Raw genomic sequence first — 26,450 nt, forward strand, 5'->3', positions numbered from 1 at the left:
CATTTATTCCCACTCTTTGCCTCCTGCTAATCAGCCAATTCTGTATCCATGCTAGTAACTCTCCTGTAATATCACGAGCTCTTATCTTGTTAAGCAGCCTTATGTGCAGCAGCTTGTCAAAGGCCTTCTGAAAATCCAAGTGTACAACATACGTCAATTCTCCTTTGTCTCTTCTTTGTCCATCCTGCTTGTTATTTCCTCAAAAAATTCCAACAGATTATCAAGTAAGATTTTTCCTTAAGGAAACCATGCTGACTTTCTCTATTTTATCATGTACCTCCAAGTACTCCAAAACCCCATCCTTAAAAATCGATTCCAACATCTTCCCAACCACTGAAGTCAGGCTAACTGGCCCATAATTTCCTTTTGTCTGCCTCCTTCCCTTTTTGAAGAGTGGAGTGACATTTGTAATTTTCCAGTCCTCCAGGACCTTTGCAGAAGCTAGTGATTGTTGAAAGATCATTACTCATACACCTCTCAACCTCCTTCGCTCCAAAGAGAAAATCCCTTGCTTGCTCAACCTATCCTCATTAGACATGCACTCTAATCCAAGCAACATCCTGGTAAAATTTCTCTGCACCCTCTCTAAAGCTTCCACAATCTTCCTCTAATAAGGTGACTAGAATGAACCACAATACGCCAAGTATGGTCTAACCAGAGTTTTAAACAGCTGTAATATTACTCTGCAGCAATTTAAATTCAATCCCCCAACTAATGGAGAACACATCAAATGCCTTCTTAATTACCCTATCAATTTGTGCAGCAACTTTGAGTAATCTATGGAAGTGGACCCCTCTGTTCCTCCACACTGCTAAGAATCCTGCTATTAACCCTATATTCTGCATTCAAGTTCAACCTTCCAAAGTGAATTACTTCACACTTTTGCAGACTGTATTCTATCTACCACTTCTCAGCACAGCTCTGTATTCAGCCAATGTCCTGCTGTAACCAATAACAACCTTCTACACTATCCACAACATTGCCAATCTTAGTGTTAACTGCAAACTTAATAACATAACCTTGATCTGCTCCATTGCTTTGGGTGTTCACACATTCTATCTAAATGCCTCTTAATTATCGAAACATGGCTGCCAATATAAATACAGTAGGAAAAAAAGTAATAAAAATCTAACAATCTCTTTTCATAGTGTTGAGAGATGGATATCTACTAACTAGGGTACATAAGATAACAAAACTGTGTTATGGAGTCGTTACGGACCCTCCAAGGCTCCTGCTTGCTTGCATTTCATCCACGGCTAGTAATGTTCAAGATTGAATGTGAATTTATTATCAAAGTCATATGTGTCACCATAGACTACCCTGAGATTCATTTTCTTGCAGGTATTTACAGTAGATACAAAAGAAACAATAGAATAAATTAAAAACTACACACAAAGACTAACAAAGAATCAATGCGCAAAAGAAGACAAACTGTGCTAATGCAAAAAAAAAGACAAGACAGATTAGATAGATAGATAGTGAGATCATGAGTTGTCGAGTCTTTGAAAGTATAAGTTATGGAATCAGTTCACAGTTGAGGTGAGTGTGAAGTTATCTATGCTGGTTTAGAAGCCTGATGGTTGAAGGGTAGTAACTGTTCCTGAACCGGATGCTGCAGTAACTGCTTCCCCATGGCAGCAGCAAGAAGAGAGTGTGGCCTGGATGATGGGAGTGCTTGATGGTGGGTGTTGCTTTCTTGTGGTAATGCTCCTTGTAGATGTGCACAATGGTGGAGAGAGCTTTTCCTGTGACCAACTGGCCTCTATCCACTACTTTTACTAAGTTTTTCCATTATGGACACTGGTGTTTCCATACGCTAAATAACCAAACAATGGTGCTTGTTTACAACATCAATACGGGAAGATTTATGTTTCTAAATTTAACATTTCACTGATGAAATGAATTGGGGTACTGATTTTTTCCCACCACAATAACCACAGACACCCTGCCATCATTATTTAAGGACTTACACCTACATGGATAACTTCACTCACCTCAACTCTGAACTGACTCCACTACCTACAGATTTACTTTTAAGAACACTGCAACTCATGTTCTATGCATCAGTCTTTTTTATTTGCACGTTGCTTGTTGCCAGTCTTTACGTGTAGCTTTTCATAAATTCTATTGTATTTCATCATTTTCCTGTAAATGCCTGCAGATAAATGAATCACAAGGCCATATATAGTGACATGCAGGTACTCTGATAATAAATTTACTGTGACTTTCACTTTCCACAATGGCGAGAAATTGCTAATCCTGTAAGATCCAACAGTATTTAGTAATTTTTTGTGGGCCACTATGTCAGAGGCAGCCACAAAAATCCAAATACATCACAGCCCTTTTCAAAAACACACATACAGTGCAGACATCCCACCCTGCAAAAACTCATTTCAGGGAGGTAGCACCACCGTTTCAGGGAGGTAGCACCCCCACCCCCCGCAACCCTATATTCCACCCCCCCCCCCCGGTCAACCTCGAAGGGTGTATGTAATACTTTGTTTAGTGATTTTGTCTAATCTGTAAACCAAGTTGGGTCTATGCAGAAAATGTGACATTAAAATATGTACTTATATTATTATGTTTATTCTATTACAACTTTAAGCAAGTTTGGCCTCATCACATAGGACATCAATAGCGTAGCTCCTTAGCAGCCAGCCAGCTAGTTTAAATAACGTTAGCTACGCTAATGAACGAATGACACCTGTTAAAGTCACCTCAACATGTCTTTTACATTTTAACCCACCATGGGCAACAGAAAAGTCATTGTTGCAAACAGCACAGCGAGCAACACTGTCATTATTTTTCAGGTCGACTGTAAAGCCTGTCCACAGAGAAAACTGATAGGTCTACTTAGCACGAAGAGAGACCAATCAGGACTCTCACTCTCGCTCTCCCTCTCAAAAAAATTGACTTGAGGGATATTGTATATAAATTCCGGGCATCAGGGAGCCGCTATCAATATGCGGGAGAGTCTCTGAACTTCCAGGAGAGGTGGGATGTCTGACAGTGGCATGCAGAAGTTTGGGCACCCCTGGTCAAAATTTCTGTTACTGTGAATAGTTCAGTGAGTAGAAGATCAAATGATCTACAAAAGTCATAAAGTTAAAGATGAAACATTCTTTCCAACAGTTTTAAGCAAGATTAGTGTATTATTTTTTGTTTTGTACAATTTTAGAGTGAAGAAAAGGAAGGGAGCACCATGCAAAAGTCTGGGCACCCCAGGAGATTTGAGCTCTCAGATAAGCTCTCAGACCTTAATTAGTTTGTTAGGGCTATGGCTTGTTCACAATCATCATTAGGAAAGGCCAGGTAATGCTAATTTCAAAGCTTTATAAATACCCTGACTCCTCGAACCTTGTCCCAACAATCAGCAGCCATGGGCTCCTCTAAGCAGCTGCCTAGCACTCTCAAAATGAAAATAAATGATGCTCACAAAGCAGGAGAAGGCTATAAGAAGATAGCAAAGCGTTTTCAGGTAGCCGTTTCCTCAGTTCGTAATGTAATTAAGAAATGGCAGTTAACAGGAACAGTGGAAGTCAAGTTGAGGTCTGGAAGACCAAGAAAACTTCCCGAGAGAACTGCTCATAGGATTGCTAGAAAGGCAAATCAAAATCCCCGTTTGACTGCAAAAGACCTTCAGGAAGGTTTAGCAGACTCTGGAGTGGTGGTACACTGTTCTACTGTGCAGCAACACCTGCACAACTATGACCTTCATAGAAGAGTCATCAGAAGAAGACATTTCCTGCATCCTCACCACAAAATTCAGCATCAGAAGTTTGCAAAGAAACATCTAAACAAGCCTGATGCATTTTGGAAACAAGTCCTGTGGACGGATGAAGTTAAAATAGAACTTTTTGGCCGCAATGAGCAAAGGTATGTTTGAAGAAAAAACGGTGCAGAATTTCATGAAAAGAACACCTCTCCAACTGTTAAGCATGGGGGTGGATCGATCATGCTTTGGGCTTGTGTTGCAGCCAGTGGCACGGGGAACATTTCACTGGTAAAGGGAAGAATGAATTCGATTAAATACCAGAAAATTCTGGAAGCAAACATCACACGGCCTGTAAAAAAGCTGAAGATGAAAAGAGGATGGCTTCTACAACAGGATAATTATCCTAAGCACACCTCAAAATCCACAATGGACTACCTCAAGAAGCGCAAGCTGAAGGTTTTGCCATGGCCCTCACAGTCCCCCGACCTAAACATCATCGAAAACCTGTGTAGAGACCTCAAAAGAGCAGTGCATGCAAGATGGCCCAAAAATCTCACAGAACTAGGAGCTTTTTGCAAGGAAGAATGGGTGAAAATCCCCCAAACAAGAATTGAAAGACTCTTAGCTGGTTACAGAAAGCGTTTACAAGCTGTGATACTTGCCATAGGGGGTGTTACTAAGTACTAACCATGCAGGGTGCCCAAACTTTTGCTTCGGGCCCTTTTCCTTTTCTGTTACTTTGAGACTGTAAAAGATGGAAATAAAAAAGTAATCTTGCTTAAAATATTAAAGAAATGTGTCATCTTTAGCTTTATGCCTTTTGGAAATCAGTTCATCTTTTACTCGCTTAGCTATTCACAGTAACAAAAATTTTGACCAGGGTGCCCAAACTTCTGCATCCCACTGTATAATGCTGGAGGAACTCAGCAGGTCAGGCAGCATCTATAGAGAAGAAGCAGTCGATATTTTGGACTGGCACTTTTCATCAGGACTGGAAAGGAAGGGGGCAGTAGTCAGAATGGGGGGGGGAGTAGAGGAGGGAGGAGTATAAGCTGGCAGGTGATAGGTGAGATCACATTGAGGATGGGAGGGGGGAGGAGATACTACAACCTACACTGATTCTAACTAATTACTTTTTCATCGTGTTCTATTTAGCTCACAGAAATACCCATGAAAAAAAGAATAATTAAGCCAAGACTGCTCGGTCAACAATAGGAGTTTTATTTAAAGTAGCAACTGCTGAAATGTATTTCCTTTCTCAAGATTAGGAAGAATAGAAAGGGAAATGATTTTTCTCTAGAGAGCAAAACTGCTGTTGACCACTAGTGTGGATAATTTCACGCACTCAATACTGAACTGATTCCACAACCTAAGGACTCACTGTCAGGGACAGTACCACTCATGTTCTCTGGTTCATTTTTTACTATTTTTTTTTGTATTTATAGCATGTCTTCTTTTGTACACAGGTTGCTTGTCCGTGGTTTTTCATTGATTCCATTATGTTTCTTTCTATCTATTGTGAATGCCTGCTAGAAAATGAATCTTAGGTGACATAGACATAATTTGATAGTCCAACTGCCCAATGCAGAAAAGCGATCTCTTCTATCTCCAGGCCCAAACAATGTTTTTTTAATGCTCTTTAATCTCCCTTCCTGGTAAGGCAGAATATTACCAAAGACAAAGTGACATACCACATCCCCTGAAGGTTTATAGAGCCATAGAACACCACAAATACTAAGAGGAAGAAATCGGCATACCACCAATTTGAAATCCAGCACTGCATGGACACTTGATTTATGGAATGTGAATCAACTAGGTCTAATGCCACTCCTATTCTGAGAGGAGACAGGTTGACAGATCACTGCTTTGTCACTATGGCAACTGTTTGCTTTTTGTATCAACTGAACAGCATTGCTATGGTAATACATATACAAGAAAGAAATTCCTCTCCAAAGCTGAATAGCAGATGGCAATGAATTCAAATTCACATGCATAGGTTCAATGAACGTTGGACTCTCAGAAAAACTTGCTCTTCCACATGCACTGTCCATGTCAAGAGCAGCCTTGACCCCAGAGGCTTAAAATCTGACTCCCTTCAGAAGCGACAAGAGAAATGACTTCAATGTTTCTGGTACATATTAATAAAAAATATTTCAGTGAAATTCATCTTGATAATTTCAGCATTTGATTGGTGCCAAAATGGTTAGCCCACTCATTGGTGAGCCCCTCCAACCAGTTGCCTTCAAACCTGATGCTGATGATGTACAATTACTCCGCCACAATTAGTTCAAAAACAGTCTACCTAATTACCGGCACAAAGTAAGTATCCAATGCCCACAAATCCTCAGCAGCAGTCAAATATTATTAAAGAATAGATCAGCTTTACTATGTCGCAGGTACATCGAAACATACAATGAAATGTTTTATTTGCGTTAATGACCAACACAATCCGAATATGCACTGGAAGGCAGCCTGCAAGTGTCGCCATGATTCCGGTGCCAGTAGAGCACGCCCAAAACTTACTAACCCTTACTAATCTGTAGTTCTTTGACATGTGGGAGGAAACCGGAGCACCCAGAGGAAACCCACACAGTCACGGGGAGAACATACAAATGCTTTACAGACAGTGGTGGGAATTGAACACTGATTGCTGTCGTTGTAAAGCGTTGGCTCACTGTGCTGCCCGCAATGCATTATCATAAGCATGATATCTGTACTATACATTAACACTGCTTTTCTCTCAATATGCCAAAACTGGATTGTCGGAGTTAAGGATAATCTATAGAGTATTTGCTAAGACTGTCACTAATTTAATTTTTTTGTGAACAAGGTGAACTACAGGGCAAGAGGCAATGTGATTAAAACTGAGGATAAAAGGGATGGAGGTCAGCAGTAAAAGATTGAAAAGAATAGTCCAGCATTATCTTTTAATAGTACTGATGAAATAAAAGTTTTCAAGGAAGGTAAAAATAAAGATTTAGATTATTTATCTTACCAGTTTTACTTCTATTTTTTTCCCCAAAGGATTGTTGTTGCCTGTATTGTTCTGCCGAGCAATGTGAGCATGCTGTGTTGGCACAGGAATGTGCCGTGACATTTGAAGGCTGCCCCCCCCCATATCTTTAGGCTATGTTCATTGTTAATGCAAATTACATAATTCACTGTATGTTCTGATCTACATGTGATAAATAAATGAATGGATTTTACTAATATTTAATGGATTTATTTCAGCAACTGTAGTATTTTGCTTTTAGTTCACTTTTATGCAGTGGACTTGAAATTTTGGAGAAAGTTTAGTCTGCAGTTGCAAGTAAAACCAGTAAATCTATAGGAAGACTGGATCAGTACTGATCATGTACTTAATTTGGAAGCACATACTATATAAATTTTCCTTTGGTATTAGCAACCCATTCTTTCAATTTGACTCCATCACAAGCAGTATAGTGTCATACAGTAGCATGCAAAAGTTTGAGCACCCCTGGTCAAAATTTCTGTTACTGTGAATAGCTAAGCGAGTAAAAGACGAACTGATTTCCAAAAGGCATAAAGTTAAAGATGACACATTTCTTTAATATTTTAAGCAAGATTACTTTTTTATTTCCATCTTTTACAGTTTCAAATTAACAAAAAAGGAAAAGGGCCCGAAGCAAAAGTTTGGGCACCCTGCAAGGTCAGTACTTTGTAACACCCCCTATGATAAGTATCACAGCTTGTAAATGCTTTCTGTAGCCAGCAAAGAGTCTTTCAATTCTTGTTTGGGGGATTTTCGCCCATTCTTCCTTGCAAAAGGCTTCTAGTTCTGTAAAAATTCTTGGGCCGTCTTGCATGCACTGCTCTTTTGAGGTCTATCCACAGATTTTCGATGATGTTTAAGTCAGGTGAGGGCCATGGCAAAACCTTCAGCTTGTGCCTCTTGAGGTAGTCCATTGTGGATTTTGAGATGTATTTAGGATCATTATCCTGTTGTAGAAGCATTCCCCTTTTCATCTTCAGCTCTTTTACAGATGGTGTGATGTTTGCTTCCAGAATCTTCTGGTATTTAATTGAATTCATTCTTCCCTCTACCAGTGATATGTTCCCCGTGCCACTGTTGGAGCTCAACTTGACCTCCACCGTTCCTGTTAACTGCCATTTCTTAATTACATTATGAACTGAGGAAACAGCTACCTGAAAACACTTTGCTATCTTCTTAAAGCCTTCTCCTGCTTTGTGGGCATCATTTATTTTAATTTTCAGAGTGCTTGGCAGCTGCTTAGAGGAGCCCATGCCTGCTGATTGTTGGGACAAGGTTTGAGGAATCAGGGTATTTATAAAGCTTTGAAATTTACATCACCTGGCCTTTCCTAATGATGACTGTGAACAAGCCATAGCCCTAACAAGCTGATTAAGGTCTGAGACCTTGGTAAAAGTTATCTGAGAGCTCAAATCTCTTGGGGGTGCCCAAACTTTTGCATGCTGCTCTTTCCCATTTTTTCCACTCTAAAATTGTACAAAACAAAAATAATACACTAATCTTGCTTAAACTGTTGACAAGGATGTTTCATCTTTAACTTTATGACTTTTGGAGATCATTTCATCTTCTACTCAACTATTCACAGTAACAGAAATTTTGACCGGGCTGCCCAAACTTTTGCATGCCACTCTACCACTCAAGGGCTTTCTGCAGGTGCAAGTGGGGAGAAGACGTAATGTTATCTGTTAGTTCCTCCTCTTCAAAACATCTAACTAAAGGATGAACTTTTGTTTCATAGATCATTATAGAACAGTACAGACCCTTTGGCCCATGATGTTGTATTGACCTTTTAACAAACTCTAAGATAAATCTAACCCTTCTTCCTTCATTTTTTTCATTCATGTGCCTATCTAAGAGTTTCTTAAATGCCACTAACGTTATCTGCCCCTATCACTACTCCGGCAGGGCATTCCACACACTCACACCCGTCTCTGCTTAAAAAACTTAACTCTGACATTCTCCTTATACTTTTCTCCAACCACCTTAAAATTATTCCCCCTGGTATTAGCCATTTCAGCTCTGGGAAAAAGTCTCAGGCTATCGACTTGATCTATGCCTCTTATCATCTTGAACACCTCTATCAAGTCACCTCTCATCCAGTGGGTGGTGAAATTGTGGAATTCACAATTCACTGCCAAAAAGGGCAATGGAGACCAAGTCATTGAGTATAACTAAAGTGAAGGTTGATGGGTTCTTGATTAATAAGGGCACCAAAGATTACAGGCGGAAGGAAAATAATTCAGCCATGATCAAATAATGGAGTAGACACAATGGGCCAAATGGTCTAATTCTACTCCTACATCTTATGGTTTTATAGGATGCTAGCTCATTTTCCAAACACTGATCAGCAGATGGAGAATTGTATCTAGTCAGAGTTCCACTCATGGCCACCCAAACATCAGCAGCCTGTTTCAAACAGCCAACTCTTTACAGTGCCATTTAGAACATCTACATCTGAGCCAAAGTTGACTTTACACTATATTACAGCCAGAATAAAACCAGTAAAGAACTATTTACTGATATTCTGAGATTATGCTACACAATTTGTGGAAATGTGAAACTAAAACTCCCTTCACAGAAACAAAAACTGTGGTCGATTTATGACCTAGAGAATCTCAACTTTGCCTTCATGTACTTGGATATAATTTGTCTAGCGATAGAGCACAGAGTAGGCCCTCCTTATCCTTCAAGCCACGTCACCTCAGCAACCCCACAACCCTGATTAGCCCTAACCTAACCATGGGATGACCAATTAACCCACCCAGTATATCCTTGGACTGGTAAGAAACTGGAGCCCTCAGGGGAAACCCATGCATTCCATGGGGAGGACGTACAGAGATGCCAGAGTTGATCTCAAACTCTGGAACCTCCCAAGGTGTAATAGATTTGCACTAACTTGGTGCCCACACCCCTCTCTATCTATTACTCCATCACTTTAAAGCACTTTTTGTTATGCTATTTACATTGGAAATACATGCTGGTGTGTGTGTGTTAATGCACATTTTATTCCATTCTTTAACCACTAACTTTATTATTATATAATTATTTATTCTTTATAATTGTTGAATGTTGTTTTTTGTTGCATGTCATGCTAACACACTTCAGCAAACTCCTAATAAATATAAATGTATTTGGCAAATAAAGTTGATCCTTGATCCTATGCCTCCACATTAAATAACACCAAACAGATCTATATTTAAACTTCTATTTCTTAAACAAATTAAGGCAATTAACTTTTAATTTATTCAATTTCACAAGTACTGAAACTGATCTTCCTAGTGGATGCTCTCCAATCTGCAAAGGTGCATTATTAGTTAAATTTAGCATATTTTTAGATGCGTTATCTCAACTACGCAGATTGTAGTTTGTTTGTTTTCTATGCAGTTGAGGGGAGGAACAGCCAAAAGCCATGGATAACAGGAAACTAAAGCGATCCAAACTGGTTTAAACTGGACATTGAACCAGGTTCAAAGTTCAAATTTATTATCAAAGTACATATATGTCAACAAATACTACCCTGAGATTCAGTTCTTGCAGTGGATGCAAAGAAATACAACAGAATGAATGGAAAACTACAGACAAACAATCAAAGTGCAAAAGACAAACTGTGCAAATACAAATATTAATAATAATAAATAAATAATAGATAATATTGAGAGAATGAGTTGTGTAGTCCTTGAAACCAAATCCATAAGTTGTATTATCAGTTCAGATTTGAGGTGAGGAAGTTATCCACACTGGTTCAAGACCCTGATGGCCAAAGGGTAATAACTGTTCTTGAACCTGGTGGTGTGAGACCCAAGGCTCCTCTACCTCCTTCCCAATATCGGCAGTGAGAAGAGAGCATGACCTGGACAGTGGCATCCTTGATGAAGAATGTTGATTCCTTGTGGCAATGCTCCTTGTAGATGATGGAAAAGGCTTTTCCTGCAATGAATGGGGCTGCATCCATTACTTTCTGTATGTTCATTGCTAATAACTGGGAAGTGGTCGAAACTTAAAACTGATAAACTGGAGAGTGCATAAAATAAATGCCTGGTTAAGTCAGAAATCCTACATTTAACCATCTTAACTTTGCCTCCAACTTTCACCCTGCCCTCAAGTTTACCTGGTCCATTTCCGACACCTCCCTCCCCTTTCTAGATCTTTCTGTCTGTTTCTGGAGACAGCTTATCCACTGATGTCTATTGTAAGCCTACTGACTCTCACAGCTATCTGGACTATTCCTCTTCTCACCGTCTCTCTTGCAAAAACGCCATCCCCTTCTCACAATTCCTCCGTCTCCACCGCATCTGCTCTCAGGATGAGGCTTTTCATTCCAGGACGAGGGAGATGTCCTCCTTTTTTAAAGAAAGGGGCTTCCTTTCCTCCACCATCAACTCTGCTCTCAAACGCATCTCCCCCATTTCACGCACATCTGCTCTCACTCCATCCTCCCGCCACCCCACTAGGAACAAGGTTCCCCTGGTACTCACCTACCACCCCACCAGCCTCTGGGTCCAACATATTATTCTCCATAACTTCCGCCATCTCCAACGGGATCCCGCCAGTAAACACATCTTTCCCTTCCCCCCGCTCTCTGCTTTCCGCAGGGATCGCTCCCTACGCGACTCCTTTGTCCACTCGTTCCCCCCCATCCCTCCCCACTGACCTCCCTCCTGGCACTTATCCTTGTAAGTGGAACAAGTGCTACACATGCCCTTACACTTCCTCCCTCACCACCATTCAGGGCCCCAGACAGTCCTTCCAGGTGAGGCGACACTTCATCTGTGAGTTGGCTGGGGTGATATACTGCGTCCGGTGCTCCCGATGTCGCCTTCTATATATATTGGCGAGACCCAATGCAGACTGGGAGACCGCTTTGCTGAACACCTACGCTCTGTCCGCCAGAGAAAGCAGGATCTCCCAGTGGCCACGCATTTTAATTCCACATCCCATTCCCATTCTGACATGTCTATCCACGGCCTCCTCTACTGTAAAGATGAAGCCGCACTCAGATTGGAGGAACAACACCTTATATTCCGTCTGGGTAGCCTCCAACCTGATGGCATGAACATTGACTTCTCTAACTTCCGCTAATGCCCCACCTCCCCCTTGTACCCCATCCGTTATTTATTTTTATACACACATTCTTTCTCTCACTCTCCTTTTTCTCCCTCTGTCCCTCTGACTCTAGCCCTTGCCTATCCTCTGGGTTCCCCCCGCCTTGTCTTTCCCCCTGGGCCTCCGGTCCCATGATCCTCTCATATCCCTTTTGCCAATCAACTGTCCAGCTCTTGGCTCCATCCCTCCCCCTCCTGTCTTCTCCTGTCATTTTGGATCTCCCCCTCCCCCTCTCAAATCTCTTACTAACTCTTCCTTCAGTTAGTCTCGGCCTGAAACGTCGACTGTACCTCTTCCTAGAGATGCTGCCTGGCCTGCTGCGTTCACCAGCAACTTTGATGTGTGTTGCTTGAATTTCCAGCATCTGCAGAATTCCTGTTGTTTGATTATTCTGCTAGGTCTTGATGATTCACCACCCCAACAAACCATATCATGCAATGTTTTGAAAACATTTATTGCCTGCCATTTAGCAAAACACTTCAAATTAACTGGAAGGATAAACAAACCAATGGTAGCATCACTGCCAGACCAACATACAATGTCAAAAAAATCAAAGAGCTGGAGGTCCATGAGCCAGTCCTCATTAGATGATCAGAGGTGGAGAAGGTCAGTAGCTTTAAATTTCCTGGTATTATCATATTAGATGATCAATCCTGGGACCAGCACACAAGTGTCATCACAAACAAAGCATGAGAGTGTCTCTACTTTCTTAGAAGCTTGAGCAACACACACAAAATGCTGGTGGAACGCAGCAGGCCAGGCAGCATCTATAGGAAGAGGTGCAGTCGACGTTTTGGGCCGAGACCCTTCGTCAGGACTAACTGAAAGAAGAGATAGTAAGAGATTTGAAAGTGGGAGGGGGAGGGGGAGATCCGAAATGACAGGAGAAGACAGGAGGGGGAGGGATAGAGCCAAGAGCTGGACAGGTGATTGTCAAAAAGGATACAAGGCTGGAGAAGGGAGATGATCATGGTACGGGAGGCCGAGGGAGAAAGAAAGGGGGAGGGGAGCACCAGAGGAAGATGGAGAGCAGGCAAGGAATAATTGTGAGAGGGACAGAGAGAGAAAAAGAGAGAGAAAAAGAGAAAAGGAAAAAAATAAAAAATAATAAATAAATAAGGGATGGGGTGAGAACAGGCTTCATATATTTAGTGTGACAAGTTCTATACCTGCCCCTACACCTCTTCACTCAGCACCATTCAGGGCAAGTTCCGACTTAATTGTTCTTATTAGAAACCTTTAGCAGTAACCAGGATCCTTTCCCAAGAAACAATTAATTTCTTTTAAAACAATAACAGCAGCAAGGAATACAATACTGCAACACAGTAGTAACCAATTGACTGGTATCCAGAGGCAGGGATTACTGATATTCTGGCATGAATTTCAATCCTATCATGGCAGCTACAGATTTAAATTCAAATAATGAAATAAATCTAGAATTTATATTTAAAAAAAATAGGGTAAGTGATCACAACACTACCAGACTGTCACAAAAGCCAATCATGTTCACTGGTGCCCTTCAGAAAAGAAAATTAGTCTAGCCTGGACTCGATGCAATTCCAAATTATGCTCTTAGTATTATTTACTTACTTTTGCTTAACTGTTTTATTATTTGTACAATCTGTCTTCTTTTGCACATTATTTGTCAGCTTTTTATTTATAATGTTTCATAATAATTTATAATTCTATTGTGTTTATTTTCCTGTAAATGCCTGCAAGAAAAAGAATCTCAAGTGACATATATGTACATTGATAATAAATTTAATTTTAACTCTGAACAGATGTCCAATTGAAGTCAACTCTTAATCGTCCTCTCCAATAATCTGTGGAATTTAGAGTGCTCTGTGTGTATCCTTTAGTTTCAAAGTTCCATTCAAAAGACATGCAGGTCAGGATAGTTTTTTTAAACAGCAGTTGAGTCGGAAGCAGAGGAGAATCTCCAGTATTGCAGGCATGCTATGTTGCTGCCAGGAGGTAGGGTAACACTTGCAGGCTGCCCCACCACATTCTTTGGTTCTGTTGCTTTAAAAAGCAAATGACCCATTTCATTGTATGTTTCGATATACAGTGCTGACAAAAAGTTTTCATGTTTTATTGTTTTACAACATTGTATCACAGAGGATTTAATTTCGCTTTTTTGACACTGATCAACAGAAAAAGGACTCTTTCATGTCAAAGTGAAGACAGATCTCCACAAAGTGATCTAAATTAATTACAAATATGAAGCACAAATAATTGATAGCATAAGTATTCACCCCCTTTAGTATGACATACCAAATTATCACTGGTGCAGCCAATTGGTTTCAGAAGTGTCACGGTCCAGTCCGCTGACTCCTCATTTTCTTTTACTTCCCTTTTCCCCATGTTCTACCGGGCTCCTTGATTAAAGCACCTGATTCTCATCCGAACCGGCAGCATAAAAACCCTGGCTAACATCTACTCAGTGTGGGACCATCACCTCAGCCAGTGCGGTAATGCATGTTCCGGGCCGCCGAGAGTGGTGGATTCCAAGTTGCTTCGGTGCCTGGGGTTGCTTCAGGGATTCTGTCTCTTCGCTTCCAGCTAAGTTATTGCCGGCCGTTTGCCGCTTTATGTGCTACCTCCGAGCCAAGATACGAATTGTCTGTCGTTGTTTGGTTTTGTCATTTCGTGTCCAGCTAAGTAGACAATAGACAATAGGTGCAGGAGTAGGCCATTCAGCCCTTCGAGTCAGCACCACCATTCACTGTGATCATGGCTGATCATCCACAATCAGTACCCTTTTCCTGCCTTCTCCCCATATCCCTTGACTCCGCTATCTTTAAGAGCTCTAACTCGTTCTTGAAAGAATCCAGAGAACTGTCTTCCACTGCCTTCTGAGGCAGAGCATTCCACAGAACCACAACCCTCTGTGTGAAAAAGTTTTTTCTCAACTCCATTCTAAATGGTCTACCCCATATTCTTAAACTGTGGCCTCTGGTTCTGGACTCCCCCAACATCAGCAACATGTTTCCTGCCTCTGGAGTGTCCAATCCTTTAATAATCTTATACGTTTCAATCAGATCCCCTCTTATCCTTCTAAATTCCAGAGTATACAAGCCCAGTCGCTTTAATATTTCAACATATGGCAGTCCCGCCATCCCGGGAATTAACCTCGTGAAGTACTGCTAGCCGTTTGCCTCTTCAGGTGCTACTTCGTGTTAAGATAAGAATTGCCTGCTGTTTATCTGCACTATTCTGTGTCGAGATAAGGATTGCCAGCCATTTACCTTTCCAGTTAATGACCCACGGCAAGAGGAGTGTTGCATGCCGCCTGTCTCCAGTTAGAAGTCCAGCTCCACCAATGCCCTGGGTCAAGAAAAGCTTGGCCTGCCTACTGCTCCTCTGTCCACCCGCGCTGTTTGCCTGTGTTTACACTTTCTCTCGACCACTGAGTGTTCTGTATTCTAAGTTCTGTGCCTGCACCAGTTGCCTGTGTTAATTCCCTCTCCCCCCCCCCCCGTGTTAATAGGAGTAGGGCATTCCACCCTCTGTTCCTTCCTGGCCTCGCTCATCCCTGCTCTGCCTAAGTCTCGCCACTAAACGCCAGAGTCTTGCTGTAGTAACCCGGGTTCGATCCCCGGTCCAGCTTCGCTCACTCCTTGGCTCCCCTCAGCCTAATCCTCGCTCCCCGGCCTTCCTTGCAACTATTAATAAACACACTTCTGTTAATGCTACCTACGTGTCAGTGTCCTGCACTTGGGTCCGCTCCCAACGCCCTTGTAACAAGAAGTCACATAATTAATTAGATGGAGATGTTTTTGGAGACCTGTGTACAGTCTAGGTGTTTCAATTGATTATACTAAAAAATACACCTGAGTCTGGAATGTTCAACTGCTGGTGAGTCAGTATCCTGACAAAAACTACACCAAGACGACAAAAAAACAACATTCCAAGCAACTCCACAAAAAGGTTATTGAAAGCACAAGTCAGGAGACAGATAAAGAAAATTTCCAGTCACTGAATATCCCTTGGAGTACAGTTAAGTCAATCATCAGGAAATGGAAAGAATATGGCACAGCTGTAAATCTGCCTAGAGCAGGCTGTCCTCAGAAAATGAGTGACTGTGCAAGAAGGGGACTTTTGAGAAAGACCACCAAGAGACCTATGACAACTCTGGAGCAGTTACAAGCTTCAGTGGCTGAGATGGGAGAGACTGTGCAAACAACAACTGTTGCCTGTGTGCTTCACCAGTTACAGCTTAATGGGAAAATGGCAAAGAGAAAGCCACTGTTGAAAAAAAACTCATAAGAAATCTCGGCTAGAGTTTGCCAGAAGGCATGTGAGACTCTGAAGTCAGCTGGAAGAAGGTTCTACTGTCTGATGAAACCAAAATGCACTTTTTGGTCATCAGACTAAACACTATGCTTGGCATAAGCCAAGCACCGCACCTCATCAAAAACTCACCATCCCTACCATGAAGCATGGTGGTGGCTGCGTCATGCTGTGGGGATGCTTCAATGCAGCAGGCCCTGGAAGGCTTGTGAAGGTAGAGGGTAAAATGAATGCAGCAAAATACAGGGAAATCCTGGAGGAAAACCTGATGCAGTCTGCAAGAGAACTGTGACTTCGGAGAAGATCTGTTTTTCAACAAGGCAATGACCCCAAGCATAAAGCCAAAGCTACACAGGCATGGCTTAAAAACAAAAAAGTTAATGTCCTTGAGTGGCTAAGTCAAGACCTCAATTCAATTGAGAATTTGTGGCTGAACTTGAAAAGGGCTGTTCACTCACAATCCCCATGGAATCGGATAGAGCTTGAGCAGTTTTGTAAAGAAGGATGGGGAAAAATTGCAATGTCCAGATGTGCAAAGCTATCAAGAACTATTCACACAGACTCAAGGCTGCAACTGCTGCCAAAGGTGCATCTACTAAATAGTGACTTAAAGGGGAGAATACTTATGCAATTTTGTGCTTTATATTTGTAATTAATTTAGATCACTTTATAGAGATCTTTTTTCACTTTGACACAAAAGTGTTTTTTTCTGTTGATCAGTGTGAAAAGAGCCAAATTAAATCCTCTGTGATTCAACGTTGTAAAACAATAAAACATGAAAACTTCCAGAGGTGGGCGGGTGAATACTTCTTATAGGCACTGTACGTATGATAAATAAATGGATCTGAATCTAGTAGCTAAATCAGATTCTTCATTTGGCAATAAAGGAAAATCCTTTCTGATCATTAAGAGCTATAAGTGGGGTTTAAAGGTACAATCTCAACATCTGAAGCTTCATCTAGTTTGGTTCTTTTTGTTACTCTAAACATCTCCACAAGTTGAACACCAGAGATTCTGCAGATGCTGGAAATCCAGATAAAAATGTACATTATGCTGGAGGAACTCAGCAGGTCGGGCAGTATCAATGGAGGGGAATAAACAATCGACACTTTGGCCCAAGACCCTTCATCAGCACCCAGTGAAGGGTCTTGGTCAGGAACGTTGACTGGTTACTTCACTGCCTGACCTGGTGAGTTCCCCCAGTGTTCCACGAGATGGAAGTATTTAATGTTCTGCAATTTTGTTTTTGAATTTAATTTTATGTTTCTGAAAAATAACTATATTTTCTAGTATAAAAACTTAAGAAAACACTAATATTTAAAGGCGGAAAGTGGATACTATACAAAAAGTTTTAAAATCATAGTTGCAGACTACTCAATTTGCTTCAGTGACTGGAATTCACTGGGAGGTAAGCGGATTTGTGCACTGATACTTTGTTCATTTAACTAAGCTATTTGCTTATCAGGTATTTGCTTAAGGGGTCCATTGTAATTGCAAAGGGCAACATTAAAGCCATGTGGCGTTGCATGCACAGTTGCTTTAAAGTTAATTAGGCTGCTGCAGAATAGCCCTGCCATGTCAGTGGGAGAGATTTTTTTTAAAACAGCAACTGGGCCAAAAGCCAATAGAGGAGAATCTCTTCAACAAAATAGCTCTCTGATCATTAAGAGCTATAAATGGGGTTTAAAAGGTATAATCCCAACCTCTCAACATTTTACACACACACTCAACGTTTTACGAAGTTTCTTCCCCCTCCACCAGCAGATTTCTGAAACAGACAATGAATCCATCAACACTACCTCACTACTTTTGCTCTTTCTTTGCACTACCTATTTAATTAATGTTTGATATATTTATAATTTATAATATATTTTATGTTTTACACTGCTGCTGCAAAACAACAATTTTCTTGACATGTGTCAACGATATTAAATCTGCTCCTGATTCTGAGGTGACTTCACTCACCTCAACCTATGGACTAATTTTCAAAGACACTATAACTCATACTCTCAGTATTTATTATGAACTTATGTTTTTATTCTTTTTATTTATGTAGTTTGTCCTTTGCGTGTTGGTTGCTTGTTAGTCTTGTGTATAGTTGTCATTGATTCTATTGTATTTCTTTGTTCTACTGTGAATGCCTGCAAAGAAATTAATCTCAGGGTAGTATATGGTGACAAACACGTATTTTGATAACAAATTTACTTTGAACTCTTAAGTTTCGTTTAACTTGGTTCTTTTTGTCCTCGAAACATCTTGATTAGAAATATGTAACGAACACAAAATGGTGGAGGAACTTGGAAGGTCAGGCAGTTGCTATGGAGAGGAATGAAGTCAATGTTTCGAGTCGAGTCTCTTTATCTGGACTGGAAAGGGAGGGGGAAGAGCCAGAATAAGGTGGTGTGGGACGGGAAAGGAGGACAAGCTGGTGGGTGATAGGTGAGAGGGAAGGCAAGTGGGTGGGGGAAATGGGGGCAAGTCTGGGCGAGCATGTGGTTGAAGAGTCGGAAAGAAGCAGAGATCACAGAGGGGGAGCAGTGAGAGCAGGTTTTTATGAATTCCCATCAAAGAGATGATTTAAACTTCAGGGTAGGCATACCTCAGAGACTTCGCTGTGGAGCAGCAAATCATAAACACAAGAGATTCTGCAGATGCTGGAAATCCAGAGCAACACACACAAAATGCTGGAGGGACAGCAGATCAGGCAACATCTATGGAGAGGAATAAGAGTTGATATTTCAGGCTGAGAGCCTTCATCAGAACTGGAGAGGAAGGGGGGAAGAAGCCAGAATAAGAAGGTGGAGATAGAGGGAGGAGTACAAGCCGAAGGGAGCTAGGTTGTTGCGGGCAATGCCCATACAGTTCTGGAAATATCAACACACCATTAACAGCAGATGTTTTTCTGATGAGGAATGAGCTTAAACACTACCCTCACCTCTCCATGTTCCTTCCCTCCCTTCTGACTTTCCAAACAAAAATCAAACTATTAAAACTGGGATGTTCTTCACAAAAGCTGCACTGACATGAAACGCTGACTGTCCATGTCTCTCCTCTGATGTCGTCTGACCCACTGTGTTCCTAAGAGCTTTGTTTACAATTTCCTGTTAGAGCATCAATCCAATATATCAGAATGAATCTGGTACAAGGATCACCAGGTTTTTAGCTGATGTACATCCCTTTGTTACTATTGTAGCATTCTTGTTGCATTTTGTGCTGCACAATAATGTGCAGTATTCTCGTTTAATTGGGAATATAATTTTAAAAGATTTCATTAGCAGCAGGTCACAAGGACAGAACAGATGGCTGAAATATTTCATTAACCTCCAGTGTCCTGAGGAGTAAAAGAGCTTCTTCCTTCTGCCTGCCTTTGATCATAGTCAAAGTCAAAGTAAAGTTAGTATACCATCTTGAGATTCACTTTCTTGCAGGTCTTTACAGAAAAATAAAATACAATAGAATTTACAAAACTATACATAAACAATGACTGACAAACAATTGTGCAGATTTTTTAAAAATACTGAGAACAAGAGTTGTAAAGAGTCTTTGAAAGTGAGTACTGGGGTAATAACTGTTCCTGAGCCTGGTGGTGTGGTACCTCCTATCTGATGGCAGTAGCAGGAAGAGAACATGGTGGGGGCCCTTGATGACGGAAGGTGATTTCTTGTGGCAGCGCTCCTTGTAAATGTGCTCACTGGTGGGGAGTGCTTTGCCTGTGACAGACCGGGCTGTATCCACCACTTCCTGCAGATTTTTCCATTCCTGGCTATCGGCGTTTCCAAACCAGGCTATGATGCAACCACTCAACTCAACTCCCATTATTGCTGATTTCATTATGTTCTGAAGAAGTGCCAATATACTGTAACAGTTTATGTTGGAAAGTGAAGTTGGGAGGCTCCTTTACACAGAGACACAATGGGTTCAATGAACTCCTGTGCCTTAATTCTATTCTGTTGTTCTATCCCATCGGTGCTCCAGAGGCATTTATTAAAATTGGATCCAAAGGGACTAAACTGTATAGTGCTAATTCAAGCAGTTGAATAAATGTGAGAAGAGTGTTTCAACACTGCCAAACAGTCAAGTGACTGGGTAGTAAACAGGAATAATCATGATGCCATAAAGGCAGTATTTTCCTTATACTGTCTTCACGGAAAGATTATACCAAAATCCTATTCTTTCATTCATAAAAAATTTACAAAAATTATCTTCCATATAGAAGTTACAGTATGGTTATTCTTTTAAATATAAAGATTAGCTTTCTTTGCCGCATGTACACTGAAACACAGTAAAATGTGTATTTTGCATCAATGGCCAACACAGTGTGCCGGGGCAGCCTGCAAGTGTCACCATGCTTCTGGGGCCAACATAGCATGCCCAAAAAGTACTTAGTAATGCTAACCAGTACGTCTTTGGAATGTGAGAGGAAACCAGAGCACGCCGTCACGGGAAGAATGTATAAACTACCTACAAACAGAACTGAACTGAACCCCGATCTTCAGATCAATCGCTGGTAGTGTAAAGTGTTACACTAACCACTACACAACTGTGCCACACCTTAGCTTCTGATTAATATTTATTGATCATACATGCATTTTGGACTGCATTAAAGTTTACTGCAATGTTTCAATACTATGCTTAATCCACACTGAAGTCAAAGCAAACCAAATCTTTCCTCTAATTCTTAAATCAGTGGTCCCCAACCATCGGGCCACAAGGAAACAATATGATTTGGCGATATGAAACGATATGAGTCAACTGCACCTTTCCTCATTCCCCATCACGCCCACTGTTGAACTTGAACGCATGCGAGGTCATTACCTACGCGAGGTCATCAGTCGGTCATTAACCTACAATGAGTAAAAAGCAAACGTCGGTTGAGAGTTTCTTTGGAAGAGGTGGTAGGGGACATAAAAGGCCTAACGACGATGATAATACAGAGACAACTGAGACCGAGACTGCAAAAAAAAAGAAAGCTTCCTTCAACAGAAAATACGAGTCACACATAAAATATGGCTTTATTGTGACCGGTGACTCGCATGCTCCAAGCCCCCTGTGTGTGATATGTGGAGACAAGCTGTCTAATGAGGCAATGAAGCCATTAAAACTGCTTTGGCACCTTCAGTCCAAGCACCCTGAACTTGGAAATGGATGCAGAGCACAAATGCCTTCTCTTACACACTGAAGTCAGGTGGCTATCAAGGGGGAGAGCCCTGGCCAGGGTTTCTGAGTTAAGAGAGCAGCTACAGAGATTTCTTTCAGGAAAAAAGTCACCACTGGCAGCACACTTCAGTGACGAGGAGTGGATAGCAAAACTCGCTTATCTGTGTGACATCTTCAACCTGCTCAATGAACTCAATTTGTCACTTCAGGGGAGAATGACAACTGTCTTCAAGTTGGCAGATAAAGTGTCTGCTTTCACAGCCAAACTGGAACTGTGGGGATAACGAGTGGACAGGGGCAAATTTGACATGTTCCCAACATTAGCTGGATTTTGGGAGAGACTGAAGCTGCATCATCCTTCTCACAGCTGGTCCACGATCACCTATCTTCGCTGTCGACAGAATTCGAGCGTTACTTCCCAACCGCAAATGACCCAAGACGTGCAAAGGAATGGGTCCATGACCCATTTATGAATGTCCCCGGTGAATCATCCATGTCAGCATAGGAAGAAGATCAACTCCTCGAGCTTGCAAATGACAGTGGGCTGAAAAGTATGTTTGACATAACATCTCTGCCGGCATTCTGGATCAAAGTCAAGGCTGAATATCCTGAGATAGCCACGAAAACACTAAAAACACTGCTTCCATTTTCAACATCATATCTCTGCGAAGCGGGGTTTTCTGCAATGAATGCAATGAAAACTAAATTGCAGAATAGACTGGACATAAGGAACCCCCTTCGAGTATCGCTGTCTCCCATCACCCCTCAATGGGACCGTCTTGTTGCAGGGAAACAAGCCCAGGGCGCCCACTGATTCAGTGATATTGGTATGTTGCAATGATTTTATATGTTCATACGAGGAAAATATGCGCTGTGTGTTTAATATCTAAACATTACTTAAAATGTTATGATGCTATTGACTTATAAGTGACTTATAATTGACTTATCACTATATTCATGCGAGGAAAATACGTGCTGTGTGTTTAATATTAAATTCAGTGGATAAGCTCTTTTAGAAATGAATTTGAGTGTATTAGCCACTTATAAGTGACTTATAGTTGACTTATCACCTATATTCTGGTCATGATCAACAGCCACCACCGCCCCCCCATTGGCAGGTCCGCAAGAATATTGTCAGTATTTACTGGCATAATTTACATATTACTATTTAACTATTTATGGTTCTATTACTATTTATTATTTATGGTGCAACTGTAACGAAAACCAATTTCCCCCAGGATCAATAAAGTATGACTATGACTATGACTAATATTAAACCGGTCCGCAGTGCAAAAAAGGTTGGGGACCCCTGCCTTAAATAATATTTTATTCATGCATCAACAATGCAATGCCCAAATGAGAAATAAATCCAGTCTATTTAGTAGAATGTCTTCAGTCAAAACAAGAAATGTCTACGATAATAGTTTTTTTTATATAAAGTCAATTATATTTAAATGCTCACCAGTGGAATTTTGTACATGCCAATGAGACAGCTACACATACAGCTCGACGTGTGAAATAATCTGGCTTTAAAATTCTTCAATTCTTTTTAAATTTAGGTGATACCAAGCCAATAATCCATTTTGCTCCTCTCTCCAGTTTTAGTGCGCTTGAATCGAATAAAAGAAAAATTTGAATGAAAATGAAAACACAGGACCTGGATATCTGCAACAGAAAATGCTGGAATGTATGGGGAGGAACATCGGAGGTAGTTTATTTTTTTACACACACACACACACACACACACACACACACACAGAGTGTTAAATGTGTGGAATGCGCTGTCAGGGGTCATGCTAGAAGAGGATAGGTTAGGGACATTTAAGAGACTCTTAGGTAGACACCTGGATGAAAGTAAAATGCAGGGCTAGGTATCTTGGAGTAGGTTAAAGGTCGACATAACATCACGGGCAGAACTGTGCTATTATGTTCTATGTTCTCTTTTCATGTACACTGTTTGGCCTACTGTGTGCATCCAGCATCTTCAGTTTTAGTAACAGTCTTCAAATAGGCTAGCCTACATTTTCATAAGAACAAAAGGTTGTTCTGAAAATGTAATCTAGCAAAACACCCAACAGGTTCCATGCTCACAAATCAGTCGGTTATGGGTTCATATTTCTCTTATTAACTCAAAGCGTTAACTCCAGACATGACACACCAATGGAGCATTGTAGGAGGGATGTAAAATCCCAACTACCATGTTCTGGATAAGATCCTGTATCCCTTCAACTGAATGTAAATAATCCTAAATCCTATGGCTCAGTTCCAAGTTCCTTTTTTTTTAAATTTAGAGACACAGCACAGTAACAGGCCCCTCTGGCCCAATGAGCCTGCACCACCCAATTATACCCATCTGGCTAATTAAACTATGAACACGTATGCCTTTGGACTGTGGGAGGAAACCAAAGCACCCAGAGGAAACCCACACAGTCATGGGGAGAGTGCACAAAGTCCTTAAGAGAGCAGCGGAATTGAACCCGGATCGTTGTCGTCATAATAGCATTACGGGAACTGCTATGCTACTTAGAGGTCGTTCTGGTGAATCTCTATCCCTCACTCAACATTATAAAGTGCAACATATTATCCGGTCATTATCATGCTACTATTTGGGTCAACTTGCCATTCACAAAGCAGCTACTACTTTTCGCCATCCTTTATTATATCAATTTCACTCAACAGCAGTTTTGGACACTGTAAAAAATGCTGAAACCGTGCAAATTCATACATTATGCATAGTCTAAGGCTGAAATGTACAACGTAGATCTGAATTTCAAATAGACTTGAATTGTAAACTATACTGTGAGGCAGCAAAGCTGCTCACAACACGTACTGTGCGCTTAGTCGAACGGGATTTGCTCAATATACCCAGCCGCTTAGCTTTGACAACATCAGACTACAGGAGCGCCGGCAGAACAAAGTAACATGTGCAACTCAACTGTTCTTTTGGTAGATCTGTGTAGGAGGGCAGTGTTAAAAATGCACAGCAGTTGGCTGCAAGCCAAAACTGTCTGCAGCCGGAGAGAAAAAAGCAGCAAACACAGCAGCGACCATTTGACTTCGCCACTGTCAGCCTTCAACTTTGGAGATGGCAGATCAATAAACACAACTTGAATTCAGAAAACAATCCTGTGGTAAAATGTTTTACAGGTGCAATGAAATCAAAACCTTTCCCCGTGATGGCGTTTCTTTTCTCTTACAGACGTTTTGTTTTTGGATAAGGTTCACCTGCTTCTCACAATCTGCAGTTGGCAGCAAACATAACTATTAACTGCCAGGTGGTAGGACTGTATCATCCATTACTGGGAGTCTGGCCACAGTACAATTTGGCTTCCAAGTGATCCTATAGCTAAGAAAATTGCAGGATATAATGGACAAAAAGTGCAAAAGGAGATAAAGTTGAGACAGAAGACAAAAGGGAGGGCAAACATGCAAACATGAAGAACAGGATATGAAAAGCAGAATTTAACGGAAAACATAAAACACTTCAGCTCAGTACATGCCCTTAAGCCCACGATGAAACAAAGACAGGTGGAGGGACAGGACAGGTAGTGCTGAAGAAGCAAGGAGTTTGCAGAAAGATTTAAATGTTATGAGAGTGGGCAAAGAAGTGGCATATGGAACATAGTGTGGTCATGCACTTGCATAGAAGGAATAAAGGCGCAGACTACTATCTAAATGGGGAGACAATTTAGAAATCAGATGTGCAAAGGGACTTGGGAGTCCTTGTGCGGGATTCCCTAAAGGTTAACTTGCAGGTTGAGTTGGTGGTAAGGAAGTCAAATGCAATGTTAACATTCATTTTGAGAGGGCCAGAGTATAAAAGTTAAGGATGTAATTTTGAGGCTTTATGAAGTATTAGTCAGACTGTACTCAAGAGAGTATTGTGAGCAGTTTTGGGCTCCTTATCTAAGAAAAGATGTGCTGGCATTGCTGAGAGTCCAGAGAAGATTCAAGAGAATGATCCTGGGAATGAAAGGGTTAATGTATGAGGAGCATTTGATGGCTCTGGGCCTGTACTCACTGAAGTTCAGAAGAATGAGAGGGGATTTCAATGAAACCTATCGACTATTGAAAGGCCTAGACAGAGTGGATGTGGAAAGTACGTTTCATATAGTTGGGGAGTATAGGACCAGAGCGAAGAACCTCAGAATAGATTGACATCCCTTCAGACTAGAGATGAGGAGGAACTTCTTTAGCCAGAGAGTGGTGAATCTATGGAATTCATTGTCACAGATGGCTGTAGAGGCCGAGTTATTGGGTGTATTTAAAGCAGAGGTTGATAGGTTGTTGATTAGTAAGGATGTCAAAGGTTACAGGAAGAAGGCTGGGGAATGGGGTTGAAAGTGAAAATAACAAATATTTTGTTCTCCTTTACACTTGTGTACTGCAAATGACATTAAAACAATCTTGAAACTTGAAATTAGCCAAGATTGAATGGCAGAACACTCACAATGGGCCAACTGGCCAAACTCTGCTCCTACACTCAGCGGTCACTTTATTAAGTACACCTGCACACCTGCTCATTAATGCAAATATCTAATCAGCCAATCATGTGGCAGCAACTCAATACATAAAAGCATGCAGACATGGTCAAGAGGTTCAGTTGTTATTGAGACCAAACATCAGAATTGGGAAAAAATGTGATCTAATTGGCTTTGACCATGGAAAGGTTGTTGATGATTTGACTATCAATAACTGATCTCCTGGGATTTTCATGCACAACAACTCTAGAGCTTGCGGAGAATGGTGCGAACAACAAAAAGCATCCAGTGAATGGCAGTTCTGTGGGCAACAAACGGTCAGAGGAAAATGGCCAGACTGGTTTAAGTTGACAGGAAGGAGACAATAACTCAAATAACCACACGTTACAACAGCAGTGTTCAGAAGAGCATCTCTGAATGCACAACTTGTTGACCTTGAAGTGGATGGGCTACAGCAGCAGAAGACACGAACTTACACTCAGTGATCACTTTATTAAATACAGAAGATATCTAATAAAGTGTCAACTGAGTATATGTCTTCTGATCTTACGGTCTTTTTAGATATTTACAATGTCTTTACCTCAAACAATTTCTGAAAACCAGATGGACAAATGCAGAAATCTTGCACGTTTATTTGCTTTTGTGATGAGAAAAGTTAGCACTGTATGTAAATAGATAAAAGGAGCAA

The 26,450-nt window shown here is 41.1% G+C and overlaps 1 protein-coding gene across 9 annotated transcripts in view; it reads right to left on the reverse strand.

Moving 5' to 3' along the window:
- Positions 1-26,450, reverse strand: part of foxn3 (forkhead box N3) — a 408,734-nt gene that overhangs the window by 242,560 nt on the left and 139,724 nt on the right. The window lies entirely within an intron of this gene.

Source organism: Mobula hypostoma, chromosome 1 (genome assembly GCF_963921235.1).
Source record: "Mobula hypostoma chromosome 1, sMobHyp1.1, whole genome shotgun sequence".
NCBI classification, from domain to species: Eukaryota; Metazoa; Chordata; class Chondrichthyes; order Myliobatiformes; family Myliobatidae; genus Mobula; species Mobula hypostoma.